The sequence below is a fragment of the Bombus huntii genome, chromosome 14 (assembly GCF_024542735.1).
Source record: "Bombus huntii isolate Logan2020A chromosome 14, iyBomHunt1.1, whole genome shotgun sequence".
Classification (NCBI taxonomy): domain Eukaryota; kingdom Metazoa; phylum Arthropoda; class Insecta; order Hymenoptera; family Apidae; genus Bombus; species Bombus huntii.
The window spans coordinates 2,308,694-2,326,556 of record NC_066251.1 but is presented as its reverse complement, the minus strand read 5'-3'; the positions used below and the strand labels follow the sequence as shown (position 1 = coordinate 2,326,556).

The window sequence follows — 17,863 nt, the reverse complement described above, 5'->3', positions numbered from 1 at the left end:
ATTTTGAAAAATCTTTGTCACTTCGTACCGAATGACGTTCGAATATAGAATTTGCTATTCGATTAGTTAATATGTAAATCGAAGACTTATTAATCAACAAATTAAGCTCTTTCGTAAGTTACTTCAACTCGCAAATATTACAAGCTCATCAAAGTGTTAAAAATTATAATTTCCTAATCTCTTGTAAACAAATATGAAAAATATCTTTCCTCTGCTAGAAGCAAATATGTATGTTTATATAATATGTATGTATATTGAGGCTGTTATTTGCCGAAAGACTATCGTCACGCTACCGTAAAAAGGAGAACGCAAAAATGATTCGAACCACATAAACCAAGATCAGAAGGAGTGTAAAAAAGATACACAGCGATCGAGATCGAGTCGAGATTGCCGGGGCAAACCGCAGAAAATGTAGCAAATGTGACATTGTCCTCTCAGTGAACGGAATATTCTGCGAAAACGTACACCAACCCTGTGCACCAACAGATGTTTCCCGTATGGTGTCGGTGCGTCAAAGGAATTCGCTGGTTCCCGCACGTTCGCATTTCTTCGGTTGGAACGTGTTTTCGTTGCTCCTCGAGAATTTGCTCCCAATTTTTGCCATCTCGTATCATTTTTCTTTCCGTATATTCGTGTTACTCTTCTGATTTTTACGACTATCCGGTGCTTAAAAGAGAATCCGTATCTTTGCTCGTTAAGACTCAAGTGGTAAAATAACGAGAAACTGCTGTGCAACGCTATGGAGAAACGAAATCATAGAGCTAATCGTTTAGATAGACTTTAATTAATTTCCTCGACCATCTGTCACTTGACTGATTTTATAGTTACCTTTTATGGACAAAAAAGATGAAATCCGCGATGGTTATGCTGTTTCTGCTAGTTGAAAGTACGTAATGAAACATAGCTTGGGCATATTTACGGTGACGTGTTCGTAGTTTACGATTTAGAAAGTAATTTGTGAAACGAAGGAATAATCCGTGACTTCTACTTTCGCTAATTCAGTAGAATGAACTCGTTACGCGTACAAACGCGAGTACATTCCTTGGTATGTATTACAGCGAAGAGTTTAAAGAAGAGCCAACTTGGAATACTATTACCTTGAGAAAATTCTGTCGAACTCTATCGGAATAAAGATCACTATCGTCGTGTCTGTACATATTAGCAGTATATATTTGTATATATATATCTGTATATATTTGAAGAGCGATTCAAAATTCGCAACAATATACCACCAGTATACGAAACAAGCATACCATTTACATAACCAAGCTATGTAAAAATGAAATTACAAAAATATATTTGCAGCTCGTCGCATTTAATTATTTATCTCATACCTACTATCTCGACATATTCAATTACATATTCGCTTCCTTCTCGTTATTTCACTCTATCACGAAGATAAGCGCGTACCTTAATCTCCAATAAGATACCCGATCAAAGATGTAAATACCAAATTACAACAGTATTTTCCGATCGAGGCTCGTTTCATAAATTACTCGTTACGCCGTGTAACGTCGCAGGACTAATAGTAGACGGTACCGGTGTACATTTTAAAATAGGGGAAAAGTAAGATGGAAAAACGTGAAAAGGGAGCCGCACGGGGGACGCTAGATAAAGCGACAGAGATAAGGGCGAGGGGCAGAGCGGAGATAAAACGGAAATCGGGTAACGCTCTCTGTTCAACACCTGGAAGTGACTGCTGGTAAGGATCGGCCTGAAGGTTGAATTACGAGGTAGCGGAGGAGTAGGGGGCACCTGTGCGGCAGGTGACCGCTATCCTGCGAAGCATAGCGGAGCTTGAATATTCACGCACGGACCGCGTTCTTCTTCTTTGGTTGTTGGCTCGTGTGCGATCGCTATCGCCTACGCCTACCAAGCGTTCGCCTCGTTTCTAATTACCGCGCAGCCATACGCGTTCCATCCATCCGCGATGCGTATTAAACACGCCGTGTTTACTCGCTATTATACAGACTGGCGCGCCGCGCCTGCTTAAATCGACGCTCGTGTAAAATTTGCATACATCGGCGCAGTAACCTTCGCTCTTTTTCTTCTGAATTTCCTCTTCTTTCCTTTTCATTCATCTTCGCTCTTGTCCTTTTATTTTTCTATGATTTCTGAGCATCTGCCTTACACGCCACTGAAAACAATCAAAGGATCATATATAAAAAGGCATTTATCAAATATCTATTGAAATACGTACGAGGGGAACAGTAAGATACCTTCTTCCTTTTTCTGTCCAATTTATCTCTCCTTTTCTCTCTTCCATCGATTCCATTCGCTCTTCTTCCATCTTCCTTTTCCTTCCTTCCTCTACGATTCATTCTCGGGTATTTGTCTTATACGCTGTTCAAAGCAATTAGAAGATCAAACGAAATAAAACTTTCGAATATCTATGGAAATATGAACCAAGAGAACGACAAGGTTACTGTTGTGGATACTGTTTCCCCTGTTAATAACATCACAAGATGAATATCATTTACAACGACGAAAGCGTATCTTTTGCTCTACGCCAATTTCATTCCATACTCTTTTCGTTCTCTTTTTCTGCGGTATCTGTGGGTTTGTCTTCCTCTGAGGCCGATAATAGTACTAATGATAGTCCGGATATATGGTATGGTATTATTCGTGATTAAGTACAGGTACAATTATGTGTTGAACGATTTGTGATTGAACTGGTAGAAAAATTTTAACTGCTTCTGCGTTTCGAATCAGTGCTGATTATTCCTTGAAATATTTAGCGCTTCTGGGAAACCTTCGTTTCGTTTTCAACGTACAGATAATATCGTACGAAATGAATCATTTGACTCGCATATTCGAGCAACTTCTACGTTATACCAATCAAGAATAATGTTGTTTTTCGAATCGTTAACATATTTCCATTGCACGTTTTACATCGAGCCTTGTTATGAAAAACACAATTTTGTAAAAGTTGCATTCCATTTAAAGAGAGAGAACAAAGTTGCTCTTCGATATTTCTACATAGCGTTAACGGGCTTTTAAAGCAACTCGAACAAACTCGTTACTCAAGCTACAAACCGAAAAAACCGATAAGAAACGAAGCGCTTGGTTCGCGTATATCACATTCGACAAATTGGCCCATGAGTCTGTTCGAAAACGCGCTCGACGATCACGATCGTTTACGCTGATTTACAATACAGCGGGCGCGTCGATTTGTTCGCCAGCTTCGCAGAAAAACTTCATCTTGCCGGAAATTAACGGAGATCGCGGCGCTGGTTAGAGGCAATCTGCGAACCGCGTCAGTTCTCGATGAAAAAAACGGTCCTTTCAATTACCGGCAGACTTATAGCCACTTAAACTCTTCCAACCTCATAATTGCTATCGTAAAATCTCTGCTACCCTGTGCGCCATGCTCACGCTTTATTCGCGAAACTGGCTTCTTCGTTTCAGTCAAATCGATCGAGCCTGCTTCGCGATATACTAAACAGCTGTTAGAAACGTCGTTTCTTCTCCGCGTATCTTGCTTTCTTATGCAACTGTTTCTTCCGTACGAATGTTTCTTGGTGTGTGCGATTGATAACAGTAGAATGTCCCATTAAGTTTTTCCAATTACGTCTGCAGTGTGTTTCGAGAGATAAACAAAGATAACAGTGTTCGCTAAATGTGAAGCTATATCGAAGTTTGGCGTCCGTTTTGCTTATATTTATTTTTATTATTTATTTTTCTTTAGTCTTTCGAGTTTTACATCCCTCACATCTAATTCTCTTCTTATATGTTTACCTTCCCCCTTTTCCACTCTATTCTATTGCACTACCTTGCTTATTCTACCTCTAGAAACTAAACATTAGGGACTATAATTTAGAAACTAATGAGAAACGAACTATTGCAACGTTGGTATTTAGCCTCCTTGCTGTGCATCCTCCTTGTCGTTTGTCCTTCTCTTCTCTATTATTGCTTTCAGTTCTCTTAAACCTTCCCCAGTCTCGTTCAGCGTTTATCCTACGTCCTTTGGTCCTCCAGTTATTTCACATTCTTTTGTTACATGTCTCAGGTCTTGTTCTATTCTTCTGCAATAGTCTGCATCTTTCTTTCTCCTCTTCTTTCCAGTATTCCCTTGCTTTGGTCTCGTTTCCACATTCGGATCTTGATTTTTAAAAAAATTAAAAAAAGAAAAATTTTTATTCTAAATTTTTGACTTCTTTTTTCGCGTAGAATCTTTCCGTTTGTACCACCAGTTACTAATGACCCTGTATATGTCAGAGATAAAAGGACATCGGGGCCTTTCTTTTGGAATGGTCGGCAAGGTCCGCAATACTTTAGTCTAGACTTTTTATTATAGCTGTACTTAAATAATAAAACTGAGAAATAGTTGTTCACGTTCTAATCCGAGTATGAGTGCCCGAGATTTACGACAGTGGGTTTTTCCTTTTTTTTTTTTAAATAACGTTTATTACACCAAGATACATTTTAATACATTTGCGTATTCACAATAAACTATGAATTTTGATAATGATGTGTTAGGCAAAAGTACGACGTAGCCATACTATATTATGTGTCGGCGCTTTACATTTTTTGCGTTTAATACAATCTTTGGGTTTAAGCCGCTGGGCAGCGGAGCTTTCATATGATTTTGTTTTTCGTTGATTTTTTCTGTCCTGAAAACTTGGTCGCAAAACAGGACGCTTCGGTAGTCTACTTTTTGGATGCTGTGTAACTTTGGGGAGGGGTGGGATGAGAGGGAGGGGGGGGGGTCAAATAGGTTTATTTACAAAATTTACAAATACCTGTGTTATACGCTGTCAGAATTGAGTTCTGTCGGTTTAATGGGTTTACGACAGTGGGCTTGGGCTCCAAGTGACACAACGAGTCGCTGAACGTAACCACGGTCACGGAAGGGACGTGTACCTAACGAAGGTATTGTTTCTTCGACCATTCGCGGAGAGACGCGATGACGAGAAAGCACGTCAACGGGAGTCGCAAATTTCCGTTACGATTAGATAATCGACACCACGAACTGATCGATCCCCTGATTTCTGTTACGATAATAGGGCTGGTTCAATTGTGCTTACGCTGAATTAACAGGTATAAATTAACGTTTATTCCAACAACTCTGTAAAGAAGATAATTACACCGATGCGTATGTACAAGTTAAGTAAGTGATTGATTTAAGGATAGAAACCCGGTAATTACATGTTGGCTATTCTAACGATGAAGAATAAGCGAGGTAAAGTGACGATGCTGTGTCGGAGGAAAGCTAGTGATGGGTGTGGGCTAACGCAAGGGACCATTGGATTTGTTGATGGCAATTTTGGTTAGGAAAGTGAAGGCGAGACATGTGAAAGTGAAGGTTAGACATTGCTTCTGGTTAGATAAAAACAGATTGATGGATTAGGAAGGGTCTTAGCTACCCTTGATAAAAAGTTGCCAGTGTAAAGTGTTTTCCCGTAGTAAACAATAAGCTTTAAAAACGATTCAGTAAAGAGATGTTTGTTCGGTCCGAAGGACCTTAGCTAGCAAATTCCTGAGATTTATGATGGGTCCTTACGACTATCGAGGGTACTTAGCAAGGATGGGCGGTCATTTGATTCCCATTTTGCCCGCGTGGCGTGGCCTGGTCTAGGTAGAGTGTTGCCCGACGTAACAGGTATGGAGTAATTATATAGCTCTCCTTAAAAGCACAGATTGACCCGAAAGGTACGGATAAAAGTATTTAAAGGCAATTTCACTTGGACTGTGGTTCAGTTCTTTCAGATAAATTCTACTTGTACAATGGACAAATACGTTGAGTTACGTCAGAATGATCTTCAATACTTAGTCTAGACTTTTTATTATAGCTGTACTTAAATAATAAAACTTGGTAGTTGTTTATGATTTAATCCGAGTATGTTTGCCCGAGATTTATGACAACATGCTTAGGCTCGAAACGATCCATCTGGTCGCTAAACGTGGCCACGGTCACGGAATGGACGTTTTAACTAACAAAGGTATGTAGTTCTATAGCTCTCTATAATTATGAAACTAGAAAAACTAGAAAATTATGTAGTTCTATAGCTCTCCTTAAAAACATAGTTGACCCAAGGGGTACAAAAAGGTACATAGAAAGGTACAGGAGGAGTTCCACTTGGACTGTGGACAAGTAAGATCAGTTACACTTGCACTGTGGACAAATAAGATCAATTACACTTGGTCTGTGGGCAAGTAAGTTTAGTTACACTTGGACTTAGGACAAGTAAGCGCATTTGCTATTCTGTTGACCGTGTATTCGTTATTGAATCTAAGATTATTGTCATTAGCATCTGGTGTATCTAGTCGGCCACGATTAATTGTCAAATTCTGTAATGATCATATTTGTAGCATTAACTGTCATCTATATGGTATAACAACAATGGCTAATCCAAACGAAGCTTCGTTAAACGCCCCTAATCCCAATGATAACTCGACATATATAGGTACGTGTGTGTGTGTATATACAGAGAAAAAAGTAGATGTCTGATATAATATGGTACTTACTGTAATTTGTTTCAAGACTAATTTTTAAATTCCTATAATTTTGGTAGCACGTATCTTCGATTTTTCAAAATTAATTTATAAGTAAATTTTCGTTTTTTAAATTTTCGGATCGTCGAATTTTGTATTTTTTGAAATTTTGACTTTTCAAACTTTCGATCTTTCGAACTTCGGAATTTGACGAAATTCATTCCACTCGATTCTACAATACAACTACGATTCTACAATAACATTATCTATCGTTATTACGAAAGGCTGCAACTGCAGGTGCAAAACATTTAACAAATAAAGAATTAGGATAACATTACATCTGAATGCTCAAAGATTCAAATAATAGAAATGGAAATAATGAAGATTCTCCAATGCACGTGTTTCTATAACAATTGCATATCAGCACCTGTTTTGACGTACCCTGTTTCCTCGAAATTTCCATATCACTACGTTTTCAATATTACTGACAATAACCCTGTAAAATAACGTTATTGTAGAATCAAGAATAGCAACAAATACGTAACGTCATTATATAGTAACATTGTAGCAGACGTGACGCTTTCGATTACTTCCTGGAAGTTAAGGAATTGTTTATTATCTTTTCGTAGTCTTAAGAATTCACTTTTATCGCTCTGTTTATCTCTTACGTCGATCAAACTTTAAAAAAAGTTCAACCGTTTTATGTAGGTTTTGGAAAACCTCCCTAAAATAATCGACGATGATTCTGTAAAATTTCTGAATTTCAAAAATACCTGGCTAACTAACTTCACAAATTATTCATCCAGCGCTGTCCACGATTCACTCAAAAATTCTTGCAAAACCTCGTGAGAATCCTTCGAAGAATCAAACACAATTTAAGCTTGACAAGAGAAGAACGCAAATGCGATACATTTTAAAACCCGCTTAAAATAATCGACGATGATTTTGTAAAATTTCTGAATTTCAAAAATACCTGGCTAACTAACTTCACAAATTATTCATCCAGCGCTGTCCACGATTCACTCAAAAATTCTTGCAAAACCTCGTGAGAATCCTTCGAAGAATCAAACACAATTTAAGCTTGACAAGTGAAGAACGCAAATGCGATACATTTTAAAAGCGCAATCTGAATAATTCCATCAAAAAAAGAGAACATAATCTCCCGAGATACAAGACTTTGCATTCCACGTGCGTATTAATTACACTCATTTCCGCAAAATCGGGGTGCCTGACGTTTAAGCGGTGGCCATTATCGTTTCCTAGTCTGCGGATGGTAACGGATGTCGATAAACAGTACGTTGTCTCGCAGGAACCAGATTTTCAGCCGTCCTTGCTCAAACGCGCCACGTAAAACCAAGAGCACAAAATGCGCTAAAACGACAGTCGTAAGCGGACGTCGATTTTGTCGGATGTTACAATTGCACAAATTTTAATTGTATCCGTCGAAACTACACTGTGAATTTTTACTGTAATTTTATTTTGAAATATAAAGGCGCGAAAGATACGCAAAATAGCCAAAGTAAAATATAATTTTTGCCGGGTGAAACGAATCACTATTTAAAGATTCTGCTTTATCTGCATTCATAAAGATGTAAATTTGTATAAAAATCTGTAGTCTATTGATAACTTTCTCGCATCGAGAACAAACGTAGACGAACAAACTGATTCTAATGCACAAATCAGGATTTTCATTGAAACTCTGTTAAGAGTACAAAAGAAGAAACAAAATTGAAGAAAGGCTGCTGTATTAGGAAGATATCTCCATATTTAAATAAACAGTAATTTCAGGAAAGCATCAGAAGTCAACTAAAAATCAGGCTAATGGCTTAGCTTAGCTTTTAGTCGAGACGGTTCCGTATATCGCAGCTAATACTTGTACATTTAACATAGCATAACTTAGCTTAGCTACCCGATAGATTGCGGCTTTAATCAGCGAATATGTAACACACGAGGTGGACAAAAGCAGAGAAAGGACGCAGTTTCGTTAATTAGAAGCGTGCGATTGCCAGGGCCGTTCGATTCTTGCGAATTGCGCGCCAACTCGCTGGTAATTTGCTGGCGGCACGATTGAGAAGAACGGTCGAAGAACGAGAAAGAAAGCAGAGTGAAAAGGGACAGAGAAAGAGAAAAAGGTTCTGGCCGCAAAAAGGGCTTCTTCGTTCGTTAGGACGCTGTGATTGGCTCCGGTACGGGACAGGTGCGTATCAGCGCACGATTCGCCTCGTAACGTCGCCGCTTCTGGCCGCCTCGCTTCCTCATTTTTTACGCCCGGAAATCTTTACGCCCGTGTAATCCGTCCTGAGTAACGATACGAGTTGGAAACGGCTGTGACACCGGGTCTGCTCGAATTTTGTGTATTCGACGCGCAATGCCATGGCCCTGTTTCGTGCGAGGTGTCTCGTTCAACGACCTATACATGCACATAGAGTGTTTAGAAAGATTGGTATTAAATTGGCCTTGAACATTTAGGAGAAAACGTTTGGGGCGATATGAACGAAATGTGGTTTGTTTCAGTGGTTTATAGAACGGTGTTTTATTTTATTTGGAAAAAGTATACTTGATTTGTTTGACAAATTGTGTTTAAAATAATAAGTAGGCTATGAACGTTTATAAATCCATAGGAAATAAAAGAGATACACAAATGCCTACAATGTACATAATACACAAAAGTATTATGTACGAAAATCACATAAAAATATATGTATAGGTAAAAGATTTAGATTATAATGCTCGATATAACTATTTGATTTTTTACCGACTTCAAATATCATTATCTCTGAGAAAACAAACATTGAAGTTCTCTCGACTATCGAGTTATCTCTCTAAAAGTTATTTTATAAATATTTATAAAACGATATTTGCGTAGAGGATCGTTTAGAACACAAATATTAAAGTTCTCTGTATTGCTTACGTTAATACTACACACCTTTGATCGTACGTTTTCCGACACCCAGTATATCGAGAATAGACACGTGGGAACTCAGTCGGCAGACGAACTCGAGTTCGTCGTCCCCGAATCACCAATCTCGGCCGACCTTCGTTGTCGAGCGAGCAATTAATCGATTTCGAGAAAGGCACAAGAAGGAGAGAAGATTCGATTCCGATAAGAATCGGCCAGTAGTCGCGTAAATAGTGGTGGAACGTTAATTTTGCAAAGGGGCTACCCTCCGGCTGGGCCAGAACAATGCAAGTATCGTGAACACCGGAAATCAGATGCCAACGGCAACAAAAACATCAAGAACGAAACGTCTATTGCAGCTTTCGACGATTAGCACGAGATACATGGCATACTCGTCGTTTCCTCGCTTTTGTATTATCCAATAACATGTATCTTTCGATATCTATATTTCACTTTGTTATAATAACCTTAATAGTTCTAAACGGGGGTGTACAGCAGTTTAACAACTAATAAACTTGTCTACTAACGACTAATAAACTAATAATCAGCTTGTTATTACGTACTTTGTTCGTATTTCCTAATTTTACTAAAAAAAAAAAAAAAAGGAACAAGAAACGTGAAAAATTTGTTCTCAACTCGACAACCAAAGATCGTAGGTTCTACTTGAATTTTCAAACAGTGCAGATCATTCGTAAATGCAACCGACATGCAGAAAATAATCGTGTAATTAAACCGGCATCGATAACATCAACGTTACCAACCTGACACACGTGTAATTAATATACACGAGTCGTTGGTAACTCAATCGACAAGGTTGCTGCATTTCTACCTTGTATGGCTGCACCGTGCAGTATGATGACCACGCGAGCGCACCCACGCGGCCGCTGAGGCGGGTGTCGGCGTGTGTGGTGCGCAAGTACGCAACCGGATACCGCGAGCAGAGGCCGGCACGCGCCGAAAGTCGACTCGTCGGTTTTCTCGGCTGGTTACCCGTCAATTTGCCGCTTCGATACTCTCGCTACGGGGAAAGGTGATTCGAGAATGCTCGTCGAGCGTAGCCACGCGTGTCCCGTCCAGGAACGTGTCAAATCAACGTGCGTTAAATCGTCGAAATTCGACGGTTTTCTGTCACGATAATTTCGTTTATCGTCGTGGTTCGTTTCGAGATCCATTCGCGCCCGTACGAATTTAAAAAATCGATATGCAAAGCTCGCATGCTGCATTCTACTCGTGTCAGTTTCACCATCGATTTTTGAAATTATATTTCCCGAAACTGATTAGACACGCAAAAACGCTTATAAATATGACAATAGCCAAGAAAATGTCACTGCTTATGGCTATAAAATATACCCGCGGCTACCATGCTCGTGAAAAATTGAACGTAATACAACCAGTCACCCAGGCCGATTCGAACCTTAGATCCTAAGATACGATTGAGTAACCGGAGGAATAGAAAAGCATGCGACTCACGATTAGATGCGAGGAACGTCGTCTTCGATGTTGTTGCGATCCAGAAAATATCATCGTGAAGTCCATCATCAAATAAAAATCATCGAACGCCATGGAAAAAGTGAAGGCTGGAGAAAATCTGAAAAAAGCGTGGGATATCTATTATAACTCGTTTTTGGAAACAGTGCGAAGCACGACATTCAGAGATACTTACATTCTTGATTTCTGAAACATCGCTAGATCTTCTGCGGAGAGTAGGAAAGAGTGCAGATCGTGAACAACCTTTAACACGTTAAAACGTGAAATATTATGATCTATTTTTAAAAACACAAGGTCAGTTGTTTAAATAGTTTGAGATATTAAAAGATGAGATTCGAAGAGAACGATAATATTACGTGCCGGAAACTGAACATGTAATGGCGACTTCCTCATAGAAATAATAAAAGTTATTTAAAAAAAAGTCAGGAGATGACGCTGCTATAGAGAAAATACGCGAGAAACACAGTACAACGTAATCCAAATGCAGACAATAAAATTATTCCTTTAATTTATTTGAAATAAGAAACGTTGATATATCAAAGGGCATTTGTATAATCATTTTCTAATTTCCAATTAGCATTCTCAAAAGAATATGAATTTATTTATTATTCAATTATGTTACGATTAGATACGAAGAACGTTGTCTTCGATGTTTTGACCAAGGAAGTACATGAAATTACGTAATCAAATAAATTGTGTATCACGAAATAAATAACTGTATGTATATCAAGTATTATTAATGATTCAGTGAAAAGACAATGCAAAAATGTGATAGCTTTCGTTACAATAAGTGATACATTACCAAATCTCCGTAAAAAATCAGATTGACCATTAATCATCATGGCGTCCATGCTTTGAATTGACGACTTAATCCTTCCATGTTAGTGGCGTCATTAATCGACACCATCAAATCAAGTCGAATTAAATATAAAAGAAAGTAACACCAAAACCAGCGAAAATTATATTAATACATTCCATTACAAAGCCTGTCACGATAGAAGTAAAGAACGCAAGCTATCGATATCTCTAACAATCAAATATAGGATTGGAGAAAAAATAACGAAAATGAAAAAGGAATATTTAATTTGGAATTTGACACAAATCACATAAATAAATGGTTGATTGAAATGGCAATCATAAGCAAAAGCTACTGTGCACTTACCTACTTTTCTAAATTCAATGATTTTCAAATGTGGCTGAATTTTGGATGCAACAAAAAACAATCTTTTTATGTACTCTCTTAACCTTCACTCACACGACTGGTTGGATCGAACGCTGTGTTTATATCCACCACCCTAGATCATAGATGGCATAACAAAATCTCTGACCTTTTGTACAATCGGTATTTCAGAACACGTAATGTAAACTCCATCAAATGCTGTGTATATTCGACATCTCATCTGTGATTAGTATGTCAACAAGGAAACAGTGATCTGTGATTTGACTTTTGCAGTTCGAAAATGTATCGTAAATTGAAATTTATCGAAGATTTGCAACACGATATAAGAGTAGTATAGTGTACTGTAACAAAGTAGTTAGTGTTTACCTGTGTATCCACAATTTCAAAAATGAATCATTTTCCACCAATGGGAGTATTTCCATCAGTGAAGACAGCACAGCAGTGTACATTTGTGAGTATGAAGAATCTGAATCACTCGAGATTGTGCTTCGAAGTATTTCCGTGTTTTACACTTTCGGTGAAAAGGAAGAACGAGAGAACCGGAAATCAGTTGCTGGTTCGTGATAAATTTCGAGCAGGTGAAATACACCGGAGTAAAAGGCTTCGCGCGGAACAGAACAAGTCGAAGAAAGTGGAAGAGAGAGAGAGCATGGCGGCGATAAGGAGCAAGATAAAGAGGGTAAAAACGGCACGTGAAGAGACGGATACGCAATTCGATGGCTGAAAACGGCCGATAATCATGACTCAGTCATCTCGTTTATTGCGAATAAAATAATTTATAGAACGAACGGCGCGTGTTACAACCGGGCTAATAATTTGTCACGACATAACGGGATTTCTTTGAATCACTTGCCATTTCGCGCGTGCATGTGCAGGTGGAAACTCGAGTTTCGATAATTAACGCATCTACTTCTTTATTTTCACCACTCGTCGATACAACAGCCGGTTAATTATGTAAATGAACTTATTACGGGAGTACTAAAGGACCACCGTGTTCTTCGTGTTTTACGCAACGAATAATCAAAAATGTGTCCAATACGCAGTTGATTTTACGTACCGCTTGGAGATGCCAGGTAAGGTTAAACCAAATATCTTGCGATTTCATAAGAGGAAATGCTTTCGAAGGTTATGTTTATGGTACTGTAGAGTAGAGACAGTTATTTAAGAATTCACTTATGAATGTGAGAATTGAGATAGCCAGTGAAAAATGGACAAATACTGGTAATAAAAAGAATTTATGAAGTAATTGAAAATAATTATAATAAATAGAATTTATATTGCATAGATTTCTTATTGCGTATTCTACAAGGTGTTAAGAAAAGGGGCGAGGTATACAAACTATCTAATACGCAATTTGCGTCATTAGAAATTAATCTGTTAATTCATAACTTTGTGAAAAGTGTAAGACATGGCATAATTTTCCTTCGACCATAATTAGCCAAAATTTATACCAAATAAGATACAAATAATTTATGCATTTATGCGAGAAAATTGTGTAATTTAAATATGATTTAACACCTACAATCATGCTCTGGAAATTAATAAAGATTCTAGAAAACATTATATCTCGTACAAAAAAGTATATCGAATACGCCAGCAATAAATAACAAATTTCACGCTTAGTAGGTACGCTATAGCTTAAAATAATTTACAAACGTTGCTTTCAATATGAAGCTTAATTTCACATCGAACAGGCTCGGACGAATTAAACAACATTTTATACCTATAATTTCCATTCCGTTGCTAGCTAATAATTATAATCTTACAGATACTGTATGTTGCTTCAAAGGAACATTTGTCACTACTTACACTTTCACCAAAGATATCGAACGACACTAAAATATCGAATATTCACTGTAATCATCGTATTCTTATCTCGTTAAAATTGTCGTATAAATTGTTCGGTCCAGATAATTGTTGCCGGATTTATCGTTGGGTTAAATACAATTTATCGGTTTTAATTGGCGCGACAGAATCAGGATGAGGTTGTAATAAAATAAATAACTTTTCCCTTTCGCCTGAAATGACCTCTTTTCCATCTTTCTGTGTCTTATTTATGCTAAACCAGCATTAATAATACTAATTAATTAAAGCTCGTGAACCTTTCAAGTTGAAGTTTCGCTAGTTTTTGCTCGATTATGAATCGACAAAATTCGAGGAGAATTCATTTCCGCGACATGTAATTGGAGTGCATGTACAGGGTGTCCCATTTTAATCGATCAACACAAATATCCATCAAATTACACATTATTCGAAAAAGTGTTTCAAATGAAACTTATTTGTTTCGAGGGAACAGCTCGCGATGGTTACAAATCTTATCGCGTCTTGGAGATGTCGAGTTTACTTGTTTGTTTAAATGGAACTACCTACAAATTGTAAAAAATGATAAAATTATAAATTATAAAAATGGGACACTCTGTACATGCGTTTAAGGAAGAAAAGTCTCGAATGGGTAAATATGTACATAGAATGCAATTACAGATTTTTATCGAAAACATCATTTTTATGATCGTGTTTGAGAAACTGATAATTAATTAAAGCCGATGTATCGAAGGAAGATGATTCCTTAATATAGATTACACGTAGAAAGTGGTTGAAACGAGGAGTTCGCCAAATGAATGAAATTTATGACGCCGGTGTGATTTCTTGTTAGTAAAAGTAGTTCCTTTTAAATTTCATTAACGCTATAATGAGATAGATATATTTATTTCAAGAAACGTCTCGTAATTTCTACATGCTACCTCTATTTTCATTGGTTCCAAATTTCTCCAATATAATCGCGATAACCGCCTAATAAAATTTCATAAAGTTTCCTACGACACGTATAATATATTTAGAAAATTTGTTTATGACAAACGTTTGTAAAATCGTGAATCACTATGTATCACTACTAATCACTATAATATTTTTTTTTTTTTTATTTATTTGTTGAAATTACAATCAATTCTCGCGTTGAGAATTTTCAGTAATTTTTCTGGCGTGGCGCAATGACATGGCTGTTTATTTACAATAAGTTAATACTTATTATAGATAGGTATAATTTATAAGTATTATAAGTAAGAATCACTATAATATGATATACAAATAAGCGTTCGTACGGAACTAATGCACGCTGCAAACCCGATTTCTCTTACGAATGACGAGCAAAGTTTCATAAAAACATAGACGTCGATCGAACGAACGAAGGAATAAACGAGCGAACCAGCGAACAAGTGAACGGGCATCGTTACACGGCTGCTCAGAAAGGATCAAATGTCAGGTACGGAACCGTGGCTGGTCTTGAAGAGCCTCGGGGATGTTGCACGACAATTAATCGAACGAGGCGGCAGCTGCTCCGTCATGGCTGATTTTCGTAATTACGATTCGTCTTCCCCTTTGGTAATTCCGTGCAAAAAACGCTGGCAGGAAACCGCGTTGTTGTTTGACCGTCGCGAAATTCATCGACTCTTCTGACGGAGGCCGCTGCGCTGTATCACGCGTTAACTTAATTTGTAGCGAACCGATCAGCCACGGCAGCAATTAGCTCGCTAAAACTTTCCGTAAGTTCGATGCCCCTCGTTTGCTCTAATTAATACGTCAACGACTTTCTTCCAATTGATTCTGACTTCTATGGAGAAAACGACATGCCGTATTCCTTCACGTTTTTCTTTCATCTTATTGCATCCAAAACTGTCCGGCAATCATCTTTTTCTTCCTCTTCGTCGTTTATGTGTTTGTCGTGTTTTCTCCATTTATCTTACAAGGAATCGAACTTTTTCCCCTTGTCGTCACTTAGGTTACTTAGTTTTAAGCGTGCAAATTAAGATTATCGTGGAAGATTTATTGCAAAATTAAAAAAGATTAACAAGCAAATGAAGATTTGGAAAGTTACATTTTTTATACTGTTTCAAATATTATTAAACAATATTATTTCAAAAGAGGATCTCCGGTACCGTAGAATCTTCAATGGGAATCAATCTTCTCAGATAGTCGAATAATTTTCTCTTTATTTTATAATCCTTTAATTACGTATCTGGTATTTGATAATAATTTTGTCTATCGTTATGTACGTAATGTCAGACTTACTTAATTTTTATTATTTCCTATCGTCGAAAGATTTGAACGACTTCAGTGAGTTCACGTGACATATTTACCGTATAAAGAATAACGTGAAATATAATAAATGTTTCCGTTAAACGCGCCACTATACCACAGAACCATGTTTAAGCGTTTTCTTTTTGAAGATAAAAACGATTGTATACTGAAAAAGAATATGGTAGCCAGACCAAACTGTTCATTATGTCCGGCAGGCAGAAACGTTTCTGTTCTTTTCAAACACGCATGACAGATGTTTCGTTGGGAAGTGACAAAGGATTTACCGATTAGGGTCTTCTATCTTTCCACTAAAAATTAATACGAGAATTCAGATCGGATTACGATGTCCTAGAATTTACGCGCGAGGAACGTTAAACCGGATGCTAACGAACGCGTTAATTATAATATCAGAGTTGTATTTGCATCGCATTAGACTTTGTATTATTTCAAACGATGGTTCGAACTTTGAGTAAACATCGTTCTTTGGAAATATGTAGATTGTAAATGTTTATGGAAATATTCATGTTTTCATGAATATGAAAAGAACATTTTATATATTCCTGCGCCTTCAAATTTCTCGTAAATCTATAAACATCCACTGCCAAAAAATAAAATATTATTTCAGTTGTTATTTTCTGAAAATCGTCGATCGATCTTGTCAAATTCTTACAGATTACTCAATTTTCCTTGCAAACGATTAAATCGATTAAATACTGCGGATTGAAAGTATTGTATCTTATCTACGGTATATACGATATTTGTAATAGAAAAATTCAATTTGTCGTACAACCTTTCTTTTTTTACTTTACCATCCGTTTCACTTATTTCTAGCCAACTATGCAAACATTCTCAGAAAACATTCATTCATATATATTCCAACTCTTCCACACCCTAATCTCACGCAGTCGATTCATTCACGCGTCTCAAACCTGCAATCACACGCAAAGAACAACTCTGGTTAACCGTCTATTCTTCCTTCATCCCCTAATCTCAAGTACTCGGTTTGTCCACGCATTTCTAACGCTTGAAGCTCGGAAACACGCAACGAAGAGCCGCCCAAAATTCCCGTTTAGTAATGTAGTATCGTCGTATCGAGAGGCCTAAGAGATATCAGGCGAACTATAAACAATGTCGCGAGAAAGCCAAAGTGCCGACAGGCCCAACAATGTATCGTCGGTCCTTCGATCGAACAGTTTCCCGGAAAAGGTCTGCGTGACCCTGGCCACGAGCGGTTGAGGAACACGTGCGTGGTGCGGCTAAGACGAAAGACAAAGGGATGCTAAGGGACAAAGACGAATTAATAGTCGGTGTTGGTTGGGAAGTCAGAGATTGTGAGTTGAGAAGTCAGAGAGTGCGAATTGCGTTGTCGAGAGAGTGTGGTTCGCGTTAGAGAGAGCGTTGGATCCGTGGTGACGAGACTTGCCAATTAACCATCTAGTTGTCTTAATTAGAATACGTTATTGTGATTAGTTGACGTTAAACAACCATCGTTTCCTGTTTAACCAACGTCTATTTAATCAATTTATTGTAAATAAACTAATTGTAGTAAAGACCCTAGAGCGAAGAACTTTCTTTTATTACGTCACGCATGGTGACATAAAAAACGAAGAAATAATCGCAGCCGCAGTTCCCATGCATCAAACTGTTCTCCGCTTTCGATTCAATGCGTGTATCTTTGTCCTCGAACGATCCATGCCGACTATGCATCGATTCGTGTGGACGTAGGCGTATATTCAGACACACGCAGTGGAATGAACGTAAGAATTGTAATACCGAAGACATTCGAC

At 37.7% G+C, this 17,863-nt stretch overlaps 1 long non-coding RNA gene across 1 annotated transcript; it reads right to left on the bottom strand.

Annotated features, from left to right (window-relative positions):
• Positions 1–762: 762 nt before the first annotated feature.
• On the bottom strand, positions 763–6,888 carry LOC126873592 (uncharacterized). Its single transcript, XR_007692464.1, has 3 exons — positions 6,469–6,888; positions 2,220–4,101; positions 763–2,137 (listed from the first exon to the last, which is right to left on the bottom strand). It is a non-coding gene; the product is annotated as an uncharacterized LOC126873592 (long non-coding RNA).
• Between the last annotated feature and the right edge of the window lie 10,975 nt (positions 6,889–17,863).